This window comes from Astatotilapia calliptera, chromosome 1, assembly GCF_900246225.1.
Source record: "Astatotilapia calliptera chromosome 1, fAstCal1.2, whole genome shotgun sequence".
Classification (NCBI taxonomy): domain Eukaryota; kingdom Metazoa; phylum Chordata; class Actinopteri; order Cichliformes; family Cichlidae; genus Astatotilapia; species Astatotilapia calliptera.
In genome coordinates, this window is record NC_039302.1 from 27,568,482 (window position 1) to 27,593,717 (window position 25,236).

A 25,236-nucleotide genomic window follows, 5' to 3' on the forward strand; every position below is an offset into this window, starting at 1 on the left:
TTTGTTGTTGTCCCGTTTGGATCTTTAGCCATCAGAATTGTTGTCTTAAGGCCAAGAAAGATGGCAAGCGGATTTATTTTACCAAGTGGATCATCATGGCCTTGCCATATTGGTCCATTTGATTGACCTTTATTATAATTATGTATTTATTTTACTTTCGGCATGACACTTGTCTTAAAGACACTTTTCCTTTTATAACAATGTATGACATTATGTATTTCTAAAATACTATAACCTTGCTCTTTCTCACACCTCTGATACATGAAAACAAACCAAAACCAAAAACATCTGAGCATAGATTTAAAAAAGTACTTCTCTCACATAATATTTGCATCTCTCAGCTCTCGTATTTTATAGTGTTTACACCATCACCACCGATTCATCTTTTATGTTTTACTAGTACGTTAAGGTATGGTAAATATGCAAATATACATACATGCGTTGATTGACGGTGACAGATAGGAACTCAATGGGTTTTTCATGTCATTGAGCTGAATCATCTCCCACTTTTTACCCCACCTCCTGCTATAATAAGCTAACTCACATTTTGAGTTGCTCGAATTCTACACGTCAGCTCATTTGTGCCTGCAATTATGGGTTGCAGTAAAATGCACCAGCCATGAATTGTTCTGTAAGAACACAGAAAGTGCCATATTGTCACTGTAAAGTCCGCACGGAGATTAATAACACAAGTACAAACTGTGGAACTCTGTGATAATTGCTCTCAGGGGAAATTCAGCTTCATATTCGTGTGCATGTTTGTGTTTGTGTGTAAGAGATGGGAAAGGAATACAGCGAGGGCAGCTGCAAGTAAATCAAAGCAGAGCCACATTTATCACTGAGGCTGAAACGCAATTAGCCTGCTGTAGCGAGGGCAGGCATATTCTCCAGTGACAGACATATTGTATGCACAGACATTTACAGCTTCATTCTAGTCATGAACCATCCAGGAGGTGTTACAATAAAACAACGTAGACTTCAACTACAGTACACTAGGTGCACTTCCACAGCTTTGGTGTATGAGATATATGTATCAGTGCCTTTTGCCAACCACGGAGCTTTGTACTGAATGAAATTATATCCTTTCTTCAAAGCTTATTTTGGGTGTATTAAGTGCGGAGCACAGGTGTTTAAGCTTGGACTTGGGTGGCAGTGCAGGGGATCTGATAATGACTGAAGCAGCAGCTTTTAATATGTTATCATCACATGTTTTGCCTATGTCATTTCATATGGAGAATATTGTCTTAAACCTTTGATTTTTTATCTTTAAGTCTTTAATCTGTGTGTGTAAATACATTCTAAATAGATGCAACAAAAGGACTAACTCTGAAAATGTGACAAAAGTCTTAATTATAAATAAGCCAGGCCCATGGATGCATTTATGCAACAATAGAGAGTCTTCGCATTGTGGATATCGCATGTTAGACTAGGCTCTCTGCTGCTGCTCTATTTATTGAAATTTGCCTTTGAACTCCTATAGAGGAACTGACAGTGAACTCATTTTTGAAGTACTGATGTAAACCTTTGTGAAATGCACTTCACACACGTACACACACGCACAGTTGTTTGTCGCCAGATGCCACGTTTATTTCTAGTTTTCATTTGTTATGACCGTCCACAGTCTGACAGCTCCGGTCTCAGCTGATTTCCAGCTCTCCCTCCGCTCCTCTCCCGTCTCACTATAAAAGGGGAAGGAAACCATCATCAGTCCAAACGCCATCAGCTGTTCTCACCTGCGTCTCCATCACCGCCCCGTTGAGCTCACTGCACCACTCCTCCCCTGCAGCCGCGCCCGGGACCACACCTCCGCCACAACCTTTAAAAGAGAATAACAATGATAACAATAAGATTTGCTAATAGCATAGCTTTAATAATAACAATAATTAAAACACTCTTTGTATAGCGCATTTCATATGTGCATTGCAACTCAGAGTTAAGATAAGTGATAAGATAAGATAAAACTTTATTAATCCTTCGGGTGGGTTCCTCTGGGAAATTCGGTTTCCAATAGCAAAGCACCGACAGAAGTTACAGAACGTGAGCAGAATATTATATATATACACATATATAAATACAGAGACATATATAAATAAAATATACGAACGGGATAAATAGAATAAATAGGAATAAGAATACAAGGGAATTGCACATTTCAAGTATTGAAGTCTATTGCACTGTTGACTATTAACAAAAAGTATTGCACAAAAAGTATTGCACAGTGAAGTGAAGAGGCACTACAGCTTAGTTGTTTCCCCGTCCTTTGTCCACCTGTTTCCCCTCCCTCTCCCCTCCAGAGAGGAGTTAAACAGTTTGATGGCGTGTGACAAAGGAGTTTTTAAGTCTGTTGGTTCTTGTCTTTGGGAGAAGCAACCTGTCACTGAACAGACTCCTCTGGTTGTTTATGGCCGTGTGCAGAGGATGCCCAGCATTGTCCATAATGTCCATCAGTTTCTTTAATGTCCTTTTCTCTGCCACTGTCACCAGAGTGTCCAGCTTCATGCCGACCACAGAGCCAGCCTTCCTGATCAGTTTTTCCAGCCTGGATGAGTCCTTCTTTGCTGTGCTGCTCCCCCAGCACACCACAGCATAGAAAAGTACTCCAGCAACCACCGACTGGTAAAACATCCTCAGGAGCTTCCTGCAGATGTTAAAAGACCTCAACCTCCAGAGGAAGTACAGTCGGCTTTGGGCTTTTTTATACAGGTGCTCTGTGTTGCATGACCAGTCCAGTTTCTGTCCACCCACAGCCCGAGGTACTTGTACTTGTTGACCACCTCCATCTCCTCCCCCTCTTTCTGAACCGGCAGTGGACCTGCTCTGGACCTCCCGAAGTCCACCACCATTTCCTTGGTCTTTGAGGTGTTGAGTTGCAGGTGGTTTGTGTGACTCCATGTGACGAAGTTCCTCACCAGACTTCTGTATTCCTCTTCCTGATTATCCCAGATACACCCCATGATGGCTGTGTCATCTGCAAACTTCTGAATATGGCATAATTCAGAGTTGTAGCAGAAGTCAGAGGTGTACAGGGTGAAGAGAAGAGGGGACAGCACAGTTCCCTGTGGTGCTCCTGTGCTGCTGACCACAGTGTCAGACATGATGTCCTTCAGCCTGACGTACTGTGGTCTGTCAGTGAGGTAGTCGGAGATCCAAGCGACCAGGCAGGGGTCCACCTCCATCCTGTTCAGTTTTTCCTGGAGCAGGTAGGGCCGGATGGTTTAAAGGCACTGGAAAAGTCATGAAACAGGATCCTTACCATGCCTTTTCCCTTGTCCAGGTGTGAGTGGGTTCTATGTAGGAGGTACAGGATGGCATCGTCCACTCCGACATCCGCCTTGTATGCGAACTGTAGTGGGTCCTGGGCATGTTGTACCTGTGGTCGGAGGAGGTTGAGGAAGAGCCACTCTAGAGTCTTCATAAGATGTGACGTCAGTGCCACCGGTCGGAAGTCATTCAGCTCATTGGGCCAGTTCCTTTTGGGGACCGGGACGATGCAGGATGTCTTCCATAGGGCAGGCACTCTCCCCAGTCGCAGACTGAGATTGAAGACTCGTTGTAGCGGCTCCCCAAGTTCAGCAGCACATGCCTTTAGCATCCTAGGACACACCTTGTCTGGGCCTGCTGCCTTCCTGGGGCAAAGCTTCCTCTGTTGCCTCCTGACCTGATCCACTGTGACACTGGGAGTTGTTTGCATAATAGCATATGCATTACAAATAGAATACATTTGAAATAAATAAAGCAATGTTTAACACATAATTACAATTCAGCAAATGACTTGCATAGGGCAATTATGAGTTAGATGCAAGGAATGAAAATACATTGTAGGAATGAATAAAGAGGGTGATATGACTGCATTAGCACTGCACAGTCTAAGTCCACCCTCATGATGCTTGAAGAACTGTTGTTTGTTGGAACCCTGAAGGAATGGTAACACCCCCCCCCCCCCCCCCCCCCAAAAGTATAGGACAGTAATGTGCAAAAATAAAACAGAAAGCAGGGATTTTTAACATTTATGTAACATGAGTTAGTTTCAGTTTTTCCTGTAGAAGATGGAAGTTAAGGTAAAGAGCTTAAACAAACAAGCAAAGAAAATGTTGGCTGACAATGTTGGCAATCAAAAGTGGCATCTGGTGCTTTTCTAATGTCAAGGAAACTTAATACTCAAGGACTGAGAGTAGGTGTAGAAGTTCCTCTTTTAGCAGTGCAAAGCCTGGCGATTAAGAGTCAGATGGGGTACAAAGTGTCAAATTAGCCAGAAAACACTATCAAAAACAACATGTTTGCCATTGCAGGTTTTCTGCAGAAAACGCGTGTGTACTTTCTGCATCTTCAAAAAATATTACCCCTTTAGGAGGGATTTTATCTCACCACTACTTAGCTTGGGCAGTGTTTCTCTAATGAAAACAATTCCTTACAGTGTTCTCGTTCTCACTGTAAACGTGGAAAGGCACTTATAGATCTAAAGCAGTCAGTGAATTCAAAAAATTTAAATTATGAAAGTAAAGTTGTGAAGAACATATTTAATCTCAATTTGTCAGCAAGCAATTTAATCCTAAACACGTTTCACTTTGTATCCAGTGTGCAGTAGTGATGTGCGGATCGATCCTGAAATATCGATTCCTCCGATACCAGTCATTTATGTTCTAGAATCGATTCTCACATTAAAATATCGATATTTTAATAATTTTGGGTAAAATTGTAGTTTATCATTAACAGGAACACAGTGGAAAGAAACTATAACATTCGGATTGTCTACATTGGTAGGAACTACTTCCTCTTCCGCCTTCCATAGTCATGTGCGAAATACAGCTGTATAACTGTGTCGCAGCCCCTTTGCGTGTGCACTCACAACAATAGCTGAGCGTAATTGGAGTCATGTGCTGACGTATTTTGCATCCACAAACAGCCGAGACGTGGTTTGCGATACATGTGGCAAGAAAGTGAGGTGTTGTGGCAACACCACTGACCTTGTCAAACACCTCAGAGTAAATCATATCACAGAATATAACGAGCGTATGTAGAGGCGAACTGAAGAGGAGTAGTGGACAGGGACAGGTGCTGCTAGGGCGAGACAGACGTCTTCCACGGAGTCCTTTAGTGCTGCAGGCAGGCAACATGCTCAAATAGCGCACAACTTCAGTTTTTTTTTATTTCTATATGATGAACTCTGCATTATTAAGTGATAAGAACAAGTAATCTGATGTCCCGTAATCATTATGATGCTATAATTTGAGATTAGGGATGGGTATCGTTTAGGTTTTATCTGATACCGGTGCCAAATCGGTACTTTTGAAACGGTGCCGGTGCTCAAACGGTGCCCAAACCGGTGCTTAAAGAATGGAGAACACAAAATTGGTCCAAAAACCTCTCATATTCAGCTGGTTTTTTGTAAAAAGATAACAATGTTAGCCTTTTCTGCAGCTATGGGGCATATATGGTATCACTCTTGGCTGGAAGCAGTGCTTAAACAATGGAAAAAACACAAACTTTGTCCAAAAACCTCGCATGTTTAGCTGTTTCCCTCTTTTTCTTTGGTCATTTTAGCCTTTTTGGCCAGGGTGAAGGGAGTATCTGCCATCAAACAAGAAGACAGCCGCATGTAGCTATGATGATGTTTGCTAGTTCAACTTACATGCATTAATGTAATAACGTGGTTAGCCTACTCAACGTAAATTACACACGAACAACATTAAGCTACTCACGCAGAGAAGAACGGCTGCTGCTGCCATCAAATACGGCGCATTTCTCGGCTTTTAAAAAAAACCCGCTATGCGTCGCCAGGTGTTTCATCGGATTCGAGGTGTTACCTCCTTTGACAGTATCACAGTATCAGCTTAAAGCACTTGTTGCAGGCTGCTGAGTTTGCATATTTTGCTGTGAAGTACAGCCAGACTTTTGACCGCTTTGCCTTGGTCATTTTTAATCTGTAGCTCTGCATAAAAGAACGTACGTACCTGGCCCCGCCTACTATCCTCGGAAACGTAAAATGATTGGCTAGAAGTGTATCACAGCTCAGGAAAAAAAAGCACCGAAATAAAGCACCGAAATGTGCACTGCTTTTCGGTCTGGTTACTACCGTTTATGTCAGAACCGGTGCCATCATGGCACTGGACACCGGTACCCATCCCTATTTGAGATACAATAAAAGATTAGAGTTTTTGTACAAAGTATCGGTATCGGATCAGTATCGTCGATACCACCCTGAATTTTACTTGGTATTGGATCGGAAAGGAAATCAGTGGTATCGCACATCACTAGTGTGCAGGAGTCTCAAAGACAAAACAATACATAAATGTCTTATTGTCCTAATATGTCTTGGCAGCGATGTTTTAACTTACCCACAATCATAACTCTTTCATTTCTGTCAGCTCATACCCATATCAAGTACATTTTGATGGCACTTATAACTCTGTAACTGGAAATATAAATAGGTGTCTGTTAAGGCTGGAACACTTTGACTGATTTTAAGTGTCAGTTTAAGCATTTGATTATGGAATATTTGCTACTACTTGGGATGCAAATGTACGATGGTTTGCTCTTTTTTGAGTTCGCCTCTCTACCCTTGGACCTTCTGTTAATCTTCACAGCGTTTGGTTTTAGGCAAGATTTCCTTTCTGCCAGCGAGTCAGCCTACACAAAAACTGTAGCCAAATGTCATTAAAGTTGGCAGAGAAGTGGGAAACAGTCAAAGGAAGATGCCATGAACATTTGCTGTGGAATGTGATCACTTTCTTTCAAACTTGTGGATCGGGGACTGGCTTTGCCATGTGATGCAATGTCCATGTGCCATTCTAATCATGGGATTTTACTAACCATAGAGATATCAGGCAGATTATAAATTTGATTATTATTTCCTAAATGGTTTGTGAATGATAGAATCCAAAACTATAGTTTTAGTGTTTTGCAATTTTTAACGTATCACAAATCTAGGTCTATATGTCACATTTTCTGTTATTGCCTCTTTTTCTCATACACTGACCTGTTTGAGGGTGTACCATTCTCTGCAGTAATACTAAGTGATGCCACATCAGGGAACGACAGTCACTACAGGGGGCACAGCACATTTTGTGGTGCTTTTATCTCCAAGCATGCTTTGTGCTGTTATCTGGCGTCTGCAGCCTGCTGTGGGACTAAATGGTAAACAGGAAGTGCTGTGCTGACACAGCCGTGCCGCTAACACTATACTGTAGAGAGTCTTTGTAGTGCTCAGAGCTAATTTTAATGATAATCAGCTATGCACTCTCTTGGTGCTGAAGCATCATGCATCCACACCTGAGCGACACTGTGTGTGCGTATGTGTATGAGTGTGTGTGCGTGAGAGAGAGAGAAGCAAGGAAAAGAAAAGAAGAGAGTGTTATTGCTGTTGTATATATAAGGTTTGATTAAAAAGTCCTAGGAACAAGCCTATGAATATTAAAAGCCATGCCTGATTTAAACTCAGTTGATCTCACGTTCAAGAACACCTTGTCGAATATGTCCAGACAGCTTCAGTCATGCCGTTGCTCCCTGGAAGTCCTGTTCTTACCAGGTGCGTTGTGAAATTTCACCATGGACTTCCAACCTACATTTCCAAGACAAATTTCATGAGGAGGATCATTGCTGGTTATGTCAGCTGGGTCTCTGGCTATGACTGAATGCTTTTCAGCAGTTTTCAGTTGAAAAGTCCACAGTTGAGGAGAGATAATGCTTGGAATTTTTCTCTTCCTTCATCGGGTTGTGCAACATGAATTGCCCCACACAGTGACACTGTCAATGCATTCAGTAAGTTCTGTTGTAACATCCTGAGAGGAAACAATTGGAACAATCTGCGCATGCCAGAGTGCAATCTCATGCCAGCTCAGAGCACATTGAAAACATAGGAGTTTTTTGGCTACACAAGCACAATCGTCGCTCACCACCTGGCCCATTCACCAAATTTGGCTCCCTACAACTTTGTCCACTCCATGAAAATTAAAGTGAAGTTGAAGGATCACACATCATTTTGACACACTGGAGTAGTTCCAGGATCTGTCGCAGAGCAAAAGTGCAAAGGGACCTAATGGGACTTAGAGTTAGCCATCCAAAAAGTATCAGCTTTGCTGAAATGGTCCGAAGGAGCAAAAGTTTGAATCACGTAAGCTTTTTGGTCACATCTTTCACTTTCTATTACCAGTGTTTTATGAAGTGAAATTCAGTCATTGTGAATTAAAATGGATTGATGTTGTTTCTTAACCTTGGGTTATAAGACCACATCTGTTGAGTTTTATTTATGTGATAATTCACTTTTAATGCTTTACCTAAAGGACTTAAATTGTTCTGATTACCGTAGTTTTCGGGTCATAAGCCGCTACTTTTTTCCCACACTGTGAACACTGCGGCTTATACTGACGTGCGGCTAATGCATTTTTTTTCATGCGGCCAACATTTTGCCTGGTAACAGTAGACCAATACAATTGATAAGTAGTATATATACGGTAAATATTTTATCGGTTGTTAAGTGACGTTGTAATGTTGTTTGTGCACTGTTCCGTAAAAAAACCATAAGCAACGTAATTTGTGTGTTACCAATACGTACGTATACTTAACCATCTCAAGGCAGGCGTTGTGGATTTGCAACAGTTAAAAGCTAACAACCTGATTACCCCACATACATATTTTATGAGGTTTTTTTTACTCAGAAGTACCACTGCAGGTATTATTTTGTGCATTAGCAACAAAAACTTAATTTGAGCCTGAGAGGGTTAAAGGTAGCCGTGTTACAGGCACTGTTCGAGGAAAAAAAGCATTTGCAGTATGTATTTTTGCATGTTACCATAACGTTTATGTTACCTTACGCATTAAATTAAATGTTAAAAATCCTCACGTGTAATATTTCTGTGTAAATATCTCATATTGCAAGTGAAACGCATACGGCTTAAAATCCGGTGCGGCCTGTACAAGTACAACATTGATTCTCTTTCTAAAATTAGAGCATGCTGTCACGGGCTGAAAGCAGGGACTCAAGCGCAGAGCAGGTTGATGTCTCAAAACACAATTTATTTACACACCCGTGCAATAATATATACAGTGACGGGAAATTCAGGGTTCCAGGGGATTAGGGGAAGGCTCTCTCTCTCTCACGCTCGCTCACGTCCTCACACACGTTCGTACCGCGGGGAGGTCACAGGTCCGGGAAGATAAGCTGGAACAGGGAAAGGGAGATATCACTCACAAATCACGAAGGCATAAAGGTGTAAGACCACGGGAGCTGGAAAGGTAGACTAACGTCAGTAGCGCAATCATCCCGCGATGAGAGGATCTGTGACCCAGCCTCAAATAGAAGATGGATGATCAGCTGATCGCCAACAGCTGTGAGAGCCAAGGGCGGGAGCCAGCTGTGAGCTCCGCCCAGGCAGAGAGATAGGGGGAGAAAGAGAAAAAAAACACAAGTGTAGCCTTGTGAGGCCGGCTGGGCAGGCACGGGGACCATGACACATGCGGCTTTTAATCAGGTGCGCTCTGTAGTCCGGGAATTACGGTAAATTATCCGATCTTCAAAATTATTCTTGTTCAAAATGTGATGATATTGCAGTGTTCCTCAAATAATAAGATTGTTTGTACACTCACACTTTCTTATATCAAGTATTAAAAAATGCTATGTATAAGGAATCTCTCTGCAAATATTCCAATTGCCAAACACTTACTGACAAATAAATTACTGAACAGTATCATTAGCTGCCTCTCCAGTGAGTTTCACATCCCTCGGGTGGCCTCCAACTTCACCTTATTATATTTCATATCATTATTTTGCTCTGCACTGGGTAGTGGCACACAACCCCGCTTTCCACCTGCTGCAGGGTCTATTTAGAGTGACCCACAATCTCCAAAGCAGACGGGTGGCTTTTCTGGTATCAGTCATTCTGACATCTGTCAGTATACTTGTGTGCACAACAAGAGACTCAGTGGAAAAGCAGAAAAACTATAATGAGGGTTGGCAAAATGCTGACCTAATCCCCTCTCAGGTAAGGAAACACATTGCAAGAGGGTCAAGGCTTACCTGGTTCACAGTAACTGAACTTCCAAAATAATAAACCTGATGATTGTTTAGTAATCTATTGATTGTATTCATAGTTGGATAAAAAAATAAAATGAATGCTAAACTCAGTTACCAAATAGTGAAGTAAAATATGGGAAACTCTCTATTGTGCGTTTATCTTTAGTGACTCAGCTGCAAGTAAGAAGAGTTGCAGACTAATAGAAATCAACAGGCTGTCACTTCTGGGCTACTTCTATATTTGTGCGTGTGCGTCTGCGTGTGCGTGTGTGTGTGTGTGTGTGTGTGTTGGTGGGGAAGGAAGAGAGAGGGAAAGAGAGATGCAACTCTTATTTCTGACTGGGGCTGAATCATTGAGTAACACTGTGGCAGGGGTGTGGTCTGGCCTGCTGCAGTGGAGGAGTGATGCAGTGAGCTCTCGAGGCAGTGTCGGGGCAGCAGGGGGGACAGGTGTGTGTGCTGTGACTAATGACTCTCTCCATAGTGACAGTGGAGACTGACGAGAGGAGTGTGTGCAGTGGAGGAGTTGCGGAAGGAGCTGACTCCTGACTCAATAGTGCCTTAAACCAAAAGCAAATTGCTAACCCCCTTCTGCTGACTGTGCTCCGGATGGGGGACAGTGATGACCCACAGGTTTTCATAGAGACTTTCCATGCCACGGTGCTGGCGTGTCAGTTGCCGGAGGCGGAGTGGGTGCCGTGGCTGCTGCCGACCCTGTCAACTTTCACAATGTCTGCCACACGGTGCCACCTTTGATGTTTTCGGGCCAGCCAGCTGACCGGAAGGGAGCGGCCGTTCGCCTGGGCACGGAGGCTGCAGGATGCAGCCACGAGATGGCTACAGCTTGGACCCTTGGAGGGGGAGACTTGCATGTTGTCACTCATCGTGTTGGAGCAGTTTGTGAAGGGGCTGTGTTGCCTGGGGACAATGCGCGTGGGTCCGGTGCCACCGGCCGACAAGCCTGGAGGCAGTGGTTACCTTGGCCGAGGATCACATGGCTGCTTGGGCAGAGGAAGCGGAGTGGGGCAGACAGCCTACTTGTCACTGGCCGCCGATCCCGGTGCCTCAGAAGAAGTTCCCTGTCCCAGCTGCGACCAAACAAACTTTAGCATGGAGCCCCACCAACCCATTTGTGGGTCTGTGTCCCTCCCAGATCCCGGAAGCCCCAAGTGCTGCCTCCAAGCCACGGAGAACAGCACAGACGCTGGGGCAGGAGTGTTGGAAGTGCGGATGGCAGGGGCACCTGAGATGGGATTGTCTAGTGATGGAGGTGTAGGCCAGGTGTTTGGGGTCGCTGGGGCTCCTGCACCTTCTCCCAGCCCAGGAGGGACGTACTGCATTCTGGTAAGATGTCAAGGGGCTATTTGCCATGCTTTGGTGGACACGGGCTGCACGCAGAATCTGGTCCACCAACACTTGGTTCACCCCGGAGCGTTATTGGAGGCAGAGTGGGTGAAGGTAAAATGTGTGCATGGGGACATTCACAAGTATCCAATAGTGCAGTTGCTTTTAAAGTTAAAGGCCAAAACACATAAAATAAAGGCTACAGTTAGCTCGAACATGTCACATCCCCTGATTTTGGGAACAAATTGGCCCGGGTTTCACAAGCTGTTGGGGCAGTATGTGGGGATGCGATCACGACAATTAGACGTGAGTAGTGTTCAGCGGTGACTCGAGGTTTTCTGACACTGATTCTGGGGGGCAGTAGATGGCAGGGCTTTCTACAGAGGCCCTCCTGCTCCAATGATTCACCCCACGAAAGATTTTCCAAGGGAACAGTCTCCTGATGGCACCCTACGCTCAGACTAGATAGATATTGATGGTTACTTGGTGTGCCCTGAAACTGTGCAGACCTACCCACTCTTCGTATTATGGATCAGAGCAGAGGAAGAACATACCCAATTGTTTGTCCTGCAAAGCTGCCGGGAAATTATTTTCTAGGCGGCTCATTATAACCCTGTGGCATATAACCTGATGGCATTATAACCCCATGACAGGGCGTATGGGGTTAGGAGCTTGAGGAGCTTAAGCTCCTTACAGTCTGGAGAGGATAATGGCCCAATTTTATTGGCCGGGCATCCGAGCAGATGTGCGCCCACGGTACGCATTCAACCGGAGTGTCAGCTGGTTAACCAGCCAGCCATCCCGAAAGGGCCTTTGCGCCCTTTACCATTAATGGAGGTCCTGTTTGAGCGCATTAGTATGGACCTCATCAGTCCATTTCACCGAGGTGCACATGGTTATCACTTTGTATTAGTTCTGGTGGATTACGCAACGCAATACCTGGAAGCAGTGCCGCTGCACACCATTTCTGTGAAGAGTGCAGCGCAGGCGCTGTTTCAGTTCGTCTCCCAAGTTGGTATTCCGAAAGAAATATTTAATGACCAGGGCACGTCTTTCATGTCTTGTCACTTGTCTTGCACACTTATTGGCCATTAAATCTATTCAGACCAGCGTCTACCACCCTCAGAGTGACAGGCTTGTGGAGTGGCTGAATGAGACTTTAAAGTCCATGATTCGTAAGTTCATTCATGAGGATGAACGCAATTGGGATCGTTGGTTAGACCTTCTGTTGTTTGCAGTGTGAGAGGTGCCGGATTTGGACTCGGCCTCAGTCCGGCGGTGGGGGGTGTGTGGCAGGGGTGTGGTCTCTGGCCTGGTGCAGTGGAGGGGTGGTGGAGTGAGCTCTCGAGGAAGGTGTGTGTGCTGAGACTAATGACTCTCTTCATATATATAGTGACGGCGGAGACGGGCAAGAGGACTGTGTGCAGTGGAGGAGCTGCAGAAGGAGCTGACTCCTGGCTCAAGAGTCCCTGAAGCCAAAAGTGAACTGCTAAACCAAGCAAAACAAAAGAAAACAAAACACGTCAAACACTGTGTGTGTCAGGTCCTTGTTGCAAGCACCAGTACCCAGAGGTGAGTCATGGCCTTGCTGGCCACAAGTTCTGAAATTATAAGTTCTTCTCCTGAGCCAAAGGGCCAGTTCACAGATCGTTATTTATTAGAGCACATCAAGCCAAATCAAGTCACACATCGAGCTGTGCCACCAAATTCAGTTTAAAGGCAGAGTAAGCTATTCTAATCCAATACACTCTTTCTCAGATTCAGCAAATATCTGCTCACACTTGCTTGCTGTCTGCTCTGTATTTGCTCTGAACAAAGACTTAGGTATACAGCTCAGGCTCTGTAAATAGGAGAAAAACGAAAGTTTCCTGTACTAATTACCACAAAAGTGTGTCAGCCACAGAAGCTATTTGCACTTATGTGGGGCAGGAGAGCAGTAAGCACAAAAGGGACAATAAATCTGGGAGATAATGTCTTCACAACACTGTCACATTTTCAAAACAGAGAGAATATAAGGAAAAGGCAGAAGATTTGAAGGTCAGAAGAATATAAAGTTTTGTTAAAGTAAAATGAGTTGACTAAGGATACGTCTGTCCATTTAGTAGTAAGCTCAAGTCAACACTTTAATATTATTCTACTACTGATTCTGTTTATGTAGTTCGAGACATTCTGATCGGACTCCCTTTGGCCCAGAAAATATCCTTCTAACCGTTATCTAGTGTGATGTGTAAGTTGGAGTTAAAAGCCCCTTTTCAATTAGTACCCATGCGGCAAGACTTACCATGGTTTTTAGGGTTTTCCATTAGGTGATAGTACCTGATACCAGGTACTTTTTCAGGAACTTACTCTGCCAGGGGTCCAAGTGGTCCGAGGATCCGAAAATGTGACATCAACAGACTGTATGCCACTGATTGGTCAGTCAATGGCACCATGCGATGAGTCATGAGAGCGACTCCTACACAAAAATCAAAACCAACATATTTGAAACGCAGCAATGAGAGAAATGGCTACAAAAAAGGAATGCAGTAGGCCCCAATGATGATGAAAAGCCACAGTGGCAGTAGTAATTTTCACATGAAGATGAGGTTTGAGTAGCAAAAGCAATTATTGCAATTTTGGTAGTGAAATTTCCCAATGTGCCAAGTTCCCATGTTCCCAAGTAGCACATTTATTATCTAGATTTCAACACCTGTTTTTTAAAAGCTCATTCTCTGTAAATATTCTGGTTTACCATAAAAATAAATTAACTGATGAACTGAAACAAATCAGTTTAACGGCTTAAATTTCATTGAAATTTATGGTATTATAATATTAGGTCTTCTGTTAGCATAATCTAGAGTGTAAGTGCACCAAGCTCTCATTTGGACCAGCTTAAGCTTCCTCAAACATTTATTTTTCATAAATTTAAGAATGACCAACTCTTCAAGGTAATCGTATTTTTTATAGAGAAAGTATTATGTGAACTTCAACTTTACATTTTTTACTGATTTTACTGATCTTGAAAAGCAGTTAAGCAGTGTTATTATATCATCATATTGCTAAATGGTGGATATTAAACCATAATAACATAATAATATAGAAAACTTTTTTTTTTAAATTTAACTAGCTGTGGCTAAACATTTAGAAATGCAGACTTTTTAGGATGTAAGGATTTTGTAGCCTACAGCACACAAAGAACAATTTCAAATGTCTTGGTGTATGACCTGGATGTAACAACAAAATTAAATAGCAACCTGTATGGTTGAATTGATAATGTCCTTTTTGATTTGAGGCATCCTTTATACAAAGGTTATTTTACATATATGGGTCAGTACTAAGAAGATCTATATGAACCACTTCTGGGTTTTTTTGGGGGTTTTTTCTGAAATCTAAATTGCAGTTTCAAGGACTACCATGTTTTCTAAACGTTATACTAAGTGCTAAGTTGCCTTGTTGTGTTTTACAATTTGAAAAAGACTGACTTCTGGAAAATAAAACTTCTACCAAATAGTGTGTACTCAGTGTTGGGGAGTAACGGAATACATGTACTGGCATTACGTATTTGAAATACAAAATATGAGTAACTGTATTCCGTTATAGTTACCATTTAAAAAGGTGGTATTCAGAATACAGTTACTTTGTTGAAATAAATAGATTACAAGACGGTCTTTTCCTGTTTCATATGTTAGGCTATGCCCTCTCTATTTTTGGTAATTCCACGCCGATGCAAATCCAAACAAAACACGCATTAAGAGGCTCTAATGCCCGTGTTTCAATCTCGCGGCCCATGTCAGCTCTAATTGCGGCTGCATAATGACGTGAAGGAATATTTTTTCAAATTATTGTTCAAAAAATGATGGCAATAGGCAGAGTGTTACAGGCATAGACCTAAAGAATGTAGCCTCATGGGCAGTGCAGCCCAGTTGTAAGTAAGCTATTAAGACTCGACTGTACACTGTGTTCGTGTTTTCCTCCGAATAAGTTCTATTGGAGCAGCCTTTCAACGCCTCTCTCTGTCTCTCGCTAGCAAAGTTGACCCAGACAACAAAGTAAAGCTAGTTTTCGGCTACGAGCCCGACACGAGCCCGACACGAACCCGACGTATTAGCCAGAGGTCCTTTTACTACTGTTCGGAGCCGCGGACCTGTTTTCTATATGCGTGGAATAGTTTTCTATATGAGATCGCTGCAAAAAGTGCAGCCTTAATGTCCACCCTACTGTTACTCATTTTATACTAAGATTTAAAAATCAAGTTGGTATTGGTATAGCGAGTATCTTTCAGTAATATTAATAAATCACACAGCAATAGTATATTCATGTAGTTTTAAAAAGCTTGATAATATATTAAGTAATCCAAAGTATTTAGAATACGTTACTCTCATTGAGTAATGTAACAGAGTACGTTACAAAATACATTTTGGGGCATGTATTCTGTAATCTGTAGTGGAATACATTTTAAAAGTAACCGTCCCAACACTGTGTGTACTTAAGGGCTTTTAGGAGGTTAGCTGGTCCTGGTTGTGTGTAAAAGATGTCTGGCAGAAGATGGATTTGTATCTGCAATGCAGCATTTGGTTGAATTGAATTCAGGATTTCCAGGGTCTCAAGCACCCACTGATCTATGTCATATCTCTCAACATTGTATGACTCTTAAAACCATTCTGTATTTGTGTTGTATTTTTTAAATAAAAAACATAACATTAGACTGCAAGAAATAAATGTTTGTTTTATAAACTAAACCAAAATACCCATTTTGCATCCTGCCATGAACATATTTCTATAACTTGCCTCACAATGTCAATACAAAAAGGTCTGGTTGGGAAACTCTACAAATATCAAATATTAATAAAAAAAAAATAAAAATGTAAAATGTAAAAAAGCCTCAAATCAAAATGTCAGTTTGCCAGTACTACTTCATCACATCAACATCAAGTGTAGTGTCAGTGATTTAGTGTTAATGTTATACTATGCTAATCTAAGATGATAAACCAAGCTAAATACCTATTAAAATCTGACTAACATGTTAGCATGTTAACTAAGATAGGGATTTATCTCAGTGTGACACTGTATTAAAGCAAAGACTCACTAAGCTGCTTCTGAATCTTGGTCTAGTTTCCTTGTTCCTAAACAAGCTGGGAAACATTGATCGTCAATATCAACAAAACTGACATTTTCCTTGGGTTACATCAGTTGTGGGTTTACACTCAGACTTTTAACATCACTAGAATTGTTAAATGAATAGGTCAGTTTCTGTATTGAATTCTTTATTTTTCTGTAGTATACATTGTTCCACCTAATCTTGTTCACCAGGTGCAAATGTAATGAAAATGTTAAACCTTTTCTACAATGCTGAAGGCAGCATGAATTGATGCCAGCTGTGTGTCGGCAGCTGTGTTATCCAAATACTCTCCTTTATTGTGCTCCATTTTCTGAACATAAATGAAAAGATATTTTCTTTCAGGCTGATGGTCATGTGGCAGATTTAATACTACATCAGCCCACAGCTATCTCTTTATGCTTCAATAGGAAGATTTCTACCACCAAAGGGCTATATAAAGGCCATCTGCCTGTCTCATTAGTGCCAGCTTTCCTGTGTTTCTGACTCCAGATGATAAAGGTCTGCCATAGGAGGTAGTGGTATGATATTTTTTTATTCTCCTGGGTTAAGACAAAACCTTTAACTTCTATGCTATAATTTTTTATCAAGTATATAAATTGTCTCATTGATGGTACGCATTGTACCCCTTAGCATCTGTACTGCAAATGATAAAAGTAAAGCAAAAGGTGCAAGAAATGCACACACTGGACGGGGCATGTCTGAGGTATAGTTATTTGTTCTGTGTTTAAAAGTTTGCAAACTAGATATGACTATATAAACTTTGATCAATGCCCAAGTTGGCGAGCAGTAAAAGAAAACCTTTAAGCCTTGACCTTTACAACAGCAAGTAGGTTTTGTTCGGAACCCACTGTCCTCCCAATCTGGCATTAGGAATTGTTCTGTTTTTAATTTCATTTATTAGTTATTAGATATTTTAGTGGTAAGAGGCTTAAAGACATAGATACAGTGGCTTGCAAAAGTATTCGGCCCCATTACAGCCACACAGTGTTGGGAAGGTTACTTTTAAAATGTATTCCATTACAGAATACATGCCCTAAAATGTATTCTGTAACGTATTCCATTACGTTACTCAATGAGAGTAACGTATTCTGAATACTTTGGATTACTTAACATATTGTGGCGAGCTCAGACAAGGAGGAGACAGAATTCCGTTTGGTCTTGCTCCCCCGCCCTCTTAGCCCGGGAGCACAGCCATTTATTTACATCTGCCGGAAGAACACTGCCGCTAGCTCACTGCTCAGCGCGGCAACAGCACAGCAACAACAATCCGGTTGTTCAGTGATGACGCGACGAATCCTACTTCCGGGTCTAAAGTAGTCTGCGTTTAATATGGCTTTTGTGTTGTTAACATGTTTAATGTTATGTATTTTCTTCTATTTGATCTCAAAAAGCTCCTAAAACAGTCAGTGATCCCTGTTGACCTCCCTCGGCTTTTATTACCACTAATCATTTATTTAAGCTCAGATTTTAAAACCTTAGGATGTAACTACAGCCCAGCCCATGCAGCAGTATATGAATGACTAACCTCGTATTGTGGATGGATTATCTCAGTTGTTCTCCTGGCTGAAGTTTGGTCCTTTTACAGCATCCTGCCATGCGATTACATTTGTTCCTGACCACCGAGAACACTCACGTTAACTTTTATTGAGTGGAAAAAAAGTTAGCTTGTTTATATTATGCTAACATAGCTGTGTCACTAGCGGTCATGTAGCACATCATTATATACCAGCTAGCCCAACTTCAGTAACCCTACAAACGTCACTGCTGTTTAGTTTTCTGTCTTCATTTTTGCTGGAAGTGATAACAGAGCTGTACGTTTGAATTTGTTTCCAAAACCCCGCAGTCAGGACATGCTATATTGTATTTAGATAGAAGCTAGCGAGCTAACTCCCTGCTAACTTCTAACTCCGTTAAATGTCATAAATTCCGTTTTCATGGATGCCTGGATGTTAAACTCAATTGTTACACCTGGTAGAACAGAACCCTGATCATTTTATTAAAGATGAAAGACTTTAGACAGTTTTTCAACTCTCAGTAATGCCATAGTGATGTTTGACCTGCAGCGGTCAGGGCGCCCTCTGACCCCGGAAGGACACACTGTCGCAGCCAGAGGGCATCACCCATCACTATGGTAACATAAACAAAACATAACTGTACAAACAGAACCCCGAACAGCCCTGACCCGCAACAATATTATCATGCTTTTTACAACTACATGAATGTGATTTATTACTATTACTGAAGGTCCGCGGCTCCGAACCGTAGTAAAGGGACCTCTGACTAATACCGTTCTGTGTCGGGCCGAAAAATAGCTTTACTCTTCTTGCCAGAGACAGAGAGAGGTGTTGAAAGGTTGCTCCAACGGAACTTATTGTTTTGGAGGAAAACACGAACAAAGCGTACAGTCGAGTTTTAATAGCTTACTTACAACTGGGCTCGTCAGGCACTCTTCTTGGCTGCAGTGGTTATTATTATATTTACATGCTTCCAGCTCCCGTTTTTGCTTGATGACAACTCATACTTTTCGACTCTCCTTTTTCTCCCACCTCGCGCTCACAGACACATAACGGGTATGGCAGTCCATTCTCCCTGCAGCACGGACTACACCGCCCATGAGGCTACATTCTTTAGAGCTATACCTGTAGCATTCTGCCTTAGCACAACAACAACAACAACAAACACGCAGAGCGAGAGCGTCACCCTGTAACCATGGCAACCGCAACGCTGCCGCCTGGAACTACAGAACGTAGCTGTCAAATAAAACCCAAACAGTCCTGACCTGCCACAACATGAAACAGGAAAGTACAGCCGTGTAATCCATTTATTCCAACAAAGTAACTGTATTCTAAATACCACCTTTTTAAACGGTACCTGTAACGGAATACAGTTACTCATATTTTGTAACGGCGGTACATGAATTCCGTTACTCCCCAACACTGCAGCCACAAACATGAATCAATTTTATTGTAATTCCACGTGAAAGACCAATACAAAGTGGTGTACACGTGAGAAGTGGAACGAAAATCATACATGATTACAAACATTTTTCACAAATAAATAACTGAAAAGTGGGGTGTGCGTAATTATTCAGCCCCCTGTGTCAATACTTTGTAGAACCACCTTTTGCTGCAATTACAGCTGCCAGTCTTTTAGGGTATGTCTCTACCAGCTTTGCACATCTAGAGACTGAAATTCTTGCCCATTCTTGTTTGCAAAACATCTCCAGCTCAGTCAGATTAGATGGACAGCGTTTGTAAAGGCAAGGCAAGGCAAGGCAAGTTTATTTGTATAGCACAATTCAACAACAAGGTGATTCAAAGTGCTTTACAGAGACATTAGAAACAAGAACAAATAAAAAGCATGATTTAAAATTGAATAAAACAAGCAAATAAACTAACTAACTAATTAACAAACAAACAAACAACAGTATATAAAATCAAAACAGATAAAATCAGAACAGTAGATAAAATCAGTAGTTAAATGTAAGTTTTGAAATTTAAGCTTAAAGTGTGGATTTGGTGCTTTATTCAAATGCAGCTGAGAACAGGTGAGTCTTCAACCTGGATTTAAATAAACTGAGTGTTTCAGCTGATCTGAGGCTTTCTGGGAGTTTGTTCCAGATATATGGAGCATAAAAGCTGAATGCAGCTTCTCCGTGTTTGGTTCTGACTCTGGGAGCTGACAAAAGACCGGATCCAGATGACCTGAGGGATCTGGATGGTTCATACTGGGTCAGGAGGTCATTGATGTATTTTGGTCCTAAACCATTCAGAGCTTTATAGGCCAGCATCAGAACTTTAAAGTCTATCCTCTGACGGACAGGCAGCCAGTGTAAGGACCTCAGAGCTGGACTGATGTGGTCCACTTTTTTGGTCTTAGTGAGGACTCGAGCAGCAGAGTTCTGAATGAGCTGTAGTTGTCTGACTGATTTTTTAGGTAGACCTGTAAAGATGCTGTTATAGTAATCAAGCCTACTAAAGATGAATGCATGGACTAGTTTTCCAGGTCCTGTTGAGACATCAGATCTTTTATCCTTGATATATTCTTGAGGTGATAGTAAGCTGACTTTGTTATTGTCTTAATGTGTTTTTCTAAGTTTAGGTCTGCATCCATCACTACACCCAAATTTCTCGCCTGGTTTGTGGTTTTTAGATGTATAGATTGAAGTTCTCTGGTGACCTGTAATCGTTTTTCTTTGGCGCCAAAGACTATTACCTCAGTTTTGTTTTTGTTTAGCTGGAGAAAATTGTGGCACAACCAGTCATTGATTTCCTCAATGCATTTACCAAGAGCCTGTACAGGGCCTCGGTCTCCTGGTGACATTGTGATATATATTTGTGTGTCATCTGCATAGCTGTGATAGTTTATTTTGTTGTTGTTTATAATCTGTGCCAGTGGGAGCATGTAGATGTTAAACAGAAGGGGTTCCCAAGATGGAACCTTGGGGAACTCCACATGTGATACTTGTCTGCTCAAATGTGAAGTTACCTATTGATACAAAGTATTTCCTGTTTTCTACGTATGTTTTGAACCAGTTTAGTACAGTTCCTGAAAGACCTGTCCATTTCTCCAGTCGTTTGAGTAATATGTTGTGGTCAACTGTATCAAATGCTGCACTGAGATCCAGTAAAACTAGGACTGACATTTTTCCACTGTCTGTATTCAGACATATGTCATTAAACACTTTGGTCAGAGCGGTTTCAGTGCTGTCGTTCTGTCTAAAACCTGACTGGAAGGCATCGTAGCAATTATTCTGTTTTAAGAAGTAACTGAGCTGTTGAGAAACTGCTTTTTCAATGATCTTACTTAAAAACGGGAGATTTGAGATCGGCCTGTAGTTGTTCATTTGTGTCTTGTCAAGATTGTCCTTTTTCAGTATAGGTTTGATTACAGTAGTTTTTAGTGATTCTGGAAACACACCTGATAATAAAGAAAAGTTGACGATCTGTAACAGGTCTGACTCTAAAGTCTTTGAGACCTTTTTGAAAAAACTTGTTGGCAGGACATCTAAACAGCAGGAGGAGGAGTTCAGTTGACCTAAGATGTCCTCCAGGTCTTTGCTGTTAATAGGTTGAAACTGTTTCATGGTGTTTAAACAGTTTTTTGGTGGACACAGTACATATCCTGGATCTGCTGTTGATGTACCAATTGCTTGTCTAATTTTTTGGATTTTTTCAGTGAAGAATTTGGCAAAGTCATTGCAGGCCATGGTCGAATGAAGTTCAGCTGCCACTGATACAGGAGGGTTTGTTAGCCTGTCAACTGTAGAAAATAAGACCCGAGCATTATGGCTGTTTTTAGTGATGATGTCAGAGAAGTAGGACCTCCTTGCATTCCTCAGTTGTAAATTATAATTGTGAAGTTTCTCTTTATAAATGTCATAATGAACCTGGAGGTTTGTTTTTCTCCATCTGCGCTCAGCTTTCCTACACTCTCTTTTTTCATTTTTCACCAGTGTGGAGTTTCTCCATGGAGACTTTTTCCTTCCAGAGATAACCTTCACCTTAATGGGAGCAATAGTGTCCATTACATTTAACATGTTAGCATTGAAGCTATTGACGAGCTCATTGACTGACCCTCTGGGCAGGTCAGGTGTTAATGGGAAGACCTGGTTAAAAATTGCACTACTGTGTTCAGTTATACACCGTTTTGTGATCACTGTTGTTGATATATTTGTGTGGGCTGAGATTTTACTTTCAAAGAAAACACAGTAATGATCAGACAGGCCCACATCAGACACAGTAACCTTTGAAATGCTCAGGCCCTTTGGAGATCAGTAGGTCAAGAGTGTGTCCTCTATTATGTGTGGCCTCTGTTACATGCTGAGTCAGCCCAAAGTTGCCCAGAGTGTTACTCAGGTCTTTAGTCCCTTTGTCCTGAGGGTTGTCCACATGAATGTTAAAATCCCCAACAATAATTACACAGTCAAAATCAACACAGATCACAGACAGCAGTTCACTGAGATCATTAAAAAAGTCTGTGCAGTATTTGGGAGGCCTGTAAACATTAAGAAACACAACTTTGGATGGGGCCTTCAGCTGTAAAGCCACATATTCAAAAGACTGAAAACTTCCAGGAGATAGCTGCTTACATTGAAATGATTCATTAAATAAGACAGCAACCCCTCCTCCTCTCCTGCTCTCCCTGACCTCACTGATAAAACTGTAGTTAGGAGGGGTCGTCTCGATGAGAACAGCTCCACTGTTACTTTGGTCCAACCAAGTTTCAGTTAAAAACATAAAATCAAGGCTGTGCTCAGTGATTAAATCATTAATTAAAAATGTTTTCCCAGCTAGAGATCTAATGTTTAATAAAGCCAACTTAAGTGTTTTAGAGGTATTACTTGTCCCCTCGTGTTTGGGAGCAGTCTGTGGCACACAAGGTATGTTTACTATGTTTAAAGATCTTTTAGAGTGCAGCTCTCTGTGTTTTGACCAGGCCACATGTCTCCTGTCACCTAAAAGTACAGAAATTTTAAAACCTTCTAGTAAACAGGGTCCCAGCTTCTCCTGGGAAAAGTCATCACTGCCATAATCCTCACAGCCCGGACCCTTCACATATCACACATCAGACTGCGGAGACAGGGCATGAAGAGGAACTAAGGGGGGCGAGGCTGGGCAATGTGACTTCGATTGCTCTGTTGAGGGTGGGGCTCGATGGCGAACCTTTGGCCGCTCTGGTGGGGGGTTTATGGGGGACAAAAAGGGATTGGGACGGGGGGTAGATCTGAGCCCAGCATTGACCCGCTCCATCGTCTCCTCAGTGAATTTCAGGTGTGGGGAGGAGGGAGAAAGGGAGGGGGAGGAGGGTGATGGCCTGTCAGGGGTTTGGGGGACTGGGGAAGGTCGTGGTCCCTTGTCCTGGTCGTTGGTGTTGTTGAGAGAGTTGGAGGCAAATAGGGACCCCTCTTCTTGCCTTAGATGTCTCTCCTTTCTGAGGCTCTTCCTCAGATGCCATGGATGTCTCTCCTTTCTGAGGCTCTTCCCGGGTGGGGGCAAATGGAGCTCCTCCTCAAGGTTTCTGCTGGGCTTTGTCTGTTCTTGGAGTACTGTTTGTTCCTCTTTATGAGATAACTCCTCGTTTATCTCAGCCTTGGCACCAAGCACGGATGGATGACGTATGGAATAAAACAAGTTGGAGGTGAACAGTTTCACCCCTGACTTGTTAAAATTAAATCCATTTGCTTTGAACAGATGCCTGCGTTCTCAAAAAATATTAAAGTTGTCGATAAAGTGCACTGAGTGGTCAGCACGTGCTGATATAAGCCATTTATTCAGTGTAAACAACCTGCTGAATCTCTCGTCTCCTCCTCTGACCGGCGGTACAGGTCCACTGATGAATACAGCTGCATTCAGAGAGTTTACAGTATTTAATAATCCAGTAAACTCCCGTTTCAGAACCTCCGACTGTTGTTTGGACACATCGTTTGACCCTGTATGCAGAACAATGTTTGTCACAGTTGGATATTCATCTGCAATTTGAAGAATTCTCTCCTTCAGGTTGTTGACCATATCGTTAGGAAAGCAGAGGACTTTAGTGTTCTTACCGCACATCCTTTGTACATCCTTTACGGCAGAGTCACCCACAATCAGAGTTTCAGGCCTAGCCTTTAGCTTTCCCTGTGGCCTTTCACTTTTCAACAGATTTTCAGACCTTATTTCGCTGCTTTTAGATGGATGGTTGTCCGATATAGATCCAGGGTCCTTTGATAGTGGAGCAAATCTGTTCTGCAGTTTCACATTCAGTTGTTTTGGAGGTTTGTTGTTAACCTTCCTATTCACGGTTGTCCAGTCCTGTTTCCTCCCGTATACAGGGGTAGAAGAGCTTCTCTGTCTCGTAGGAAGTGAAGGCCAGTCGGTTTCAGAGATTTCAGCTCGCTGTGCCCTGCCTGTGATACGTCCTCCCCCTTCCAGGAGACATGATTTATGTCTTGGTTTTGCACCAAGACAGTCTAAGGGGGGATTATCACTTGAGGATTTATAATAATGCACAGAGTCTACTTTCTTGGTCATGTTATCTGTGCTCCTTAGCTGTGTACTAGCTTGCTCATCGCCATTGTTTTGAATCAAAGGCAAGGTTGTTTCATTTCCACACAGTCCATTTACCTCCACGTTTACTTCTAAGCGATGAATTTTTTGTCTCCAGTACTGCAATCTTCTGCAGGAGGCTGTGGTAGTCATTTGTGGAGAGGGAAGGCATCTTGTTGCTAGTTAGCCTAGCGGTTAGCACCTTTCCAGGCTATTGAGGCTGCTCGGTGCCCAGACGCTGTAATCAGGCTTCAGCTGTGTCTAGGCCACAGACACACGGAGCGCTGAGGATAAGGTAACCATAAAATGTTGCTGTTTCTGTTAAGAACACTCTAGTCCTAATGATCTACAAGTGTCCAGAAGTTATCGCAGGTAAGCTCACACAGAAAAAAGGGAAAAAATCAGCATAAAAATCAATAAAAATCAATATAAGAAGCAAAGCATTCAAGAGCAAAGAGATGAAGCGTCCACACTCACAAAGGGGAGGAGCAAAGATGCCTGAAAACAGCAGTTTTCAGATCTTGCCACAGATTCTCGATTGGATTTAGATCTGGACTTTGACTGGGCCATTCTAACACATGGATATGTTTTGTTTTAAACCATTCCATTGTTGCCCTGGCTTTATGTTTAGGGTCATTGTCCTGCTGGAAGGTGAACCTCCGCCCCAGTCTCAAATCTTTTGCAGACTCCTAGAGGTTTTCTTCCAAGATTGCCCTGTATTTGGCTCCATCCATCTTCCCATCAACTCTGACCAGCTT

At 42.3% G+C, this 25,236-nt stretch overlaps 1 protein-coding gene and 1 long non-coding RNA gene across 2 annotated transcripts in view; one reads left to right on the top strand and one right to left on the bottom strand.

Annotated features, from left to right (window-relative positions):
- The window catches only part of unc13c (unc-13 homolog C (C. elegans)), a 187,602-nt gene that overhangs the window by 47,690 nt on the left and 114,676 nt on the right, over positions 1-25,236 (top strand). The window contains exon 3 of the mRNA XM_026172660.1: positions 12,747-12,925. The gene's annotated coding sequence lies outside the window, so the exon portion shown is untranslated. The remainder of the gene's footprint in view (positions 1-12,746; positions 12,926-25,236) is intronic.
- Positions 1,433-19,011, bottom strand: LOC113025212 (uncharacterized). Its single transcript, XR_003272769.1, has 3 exons — positions 18,933-19,011; positions 13,700-13,808; positions 1,433-1,679 (listed from the first exon to the last, which is right to left on the bottom strand). It is a non-coding gene; the product is annotated as an uncharacterized LOC113025212 (long non-coding RNA).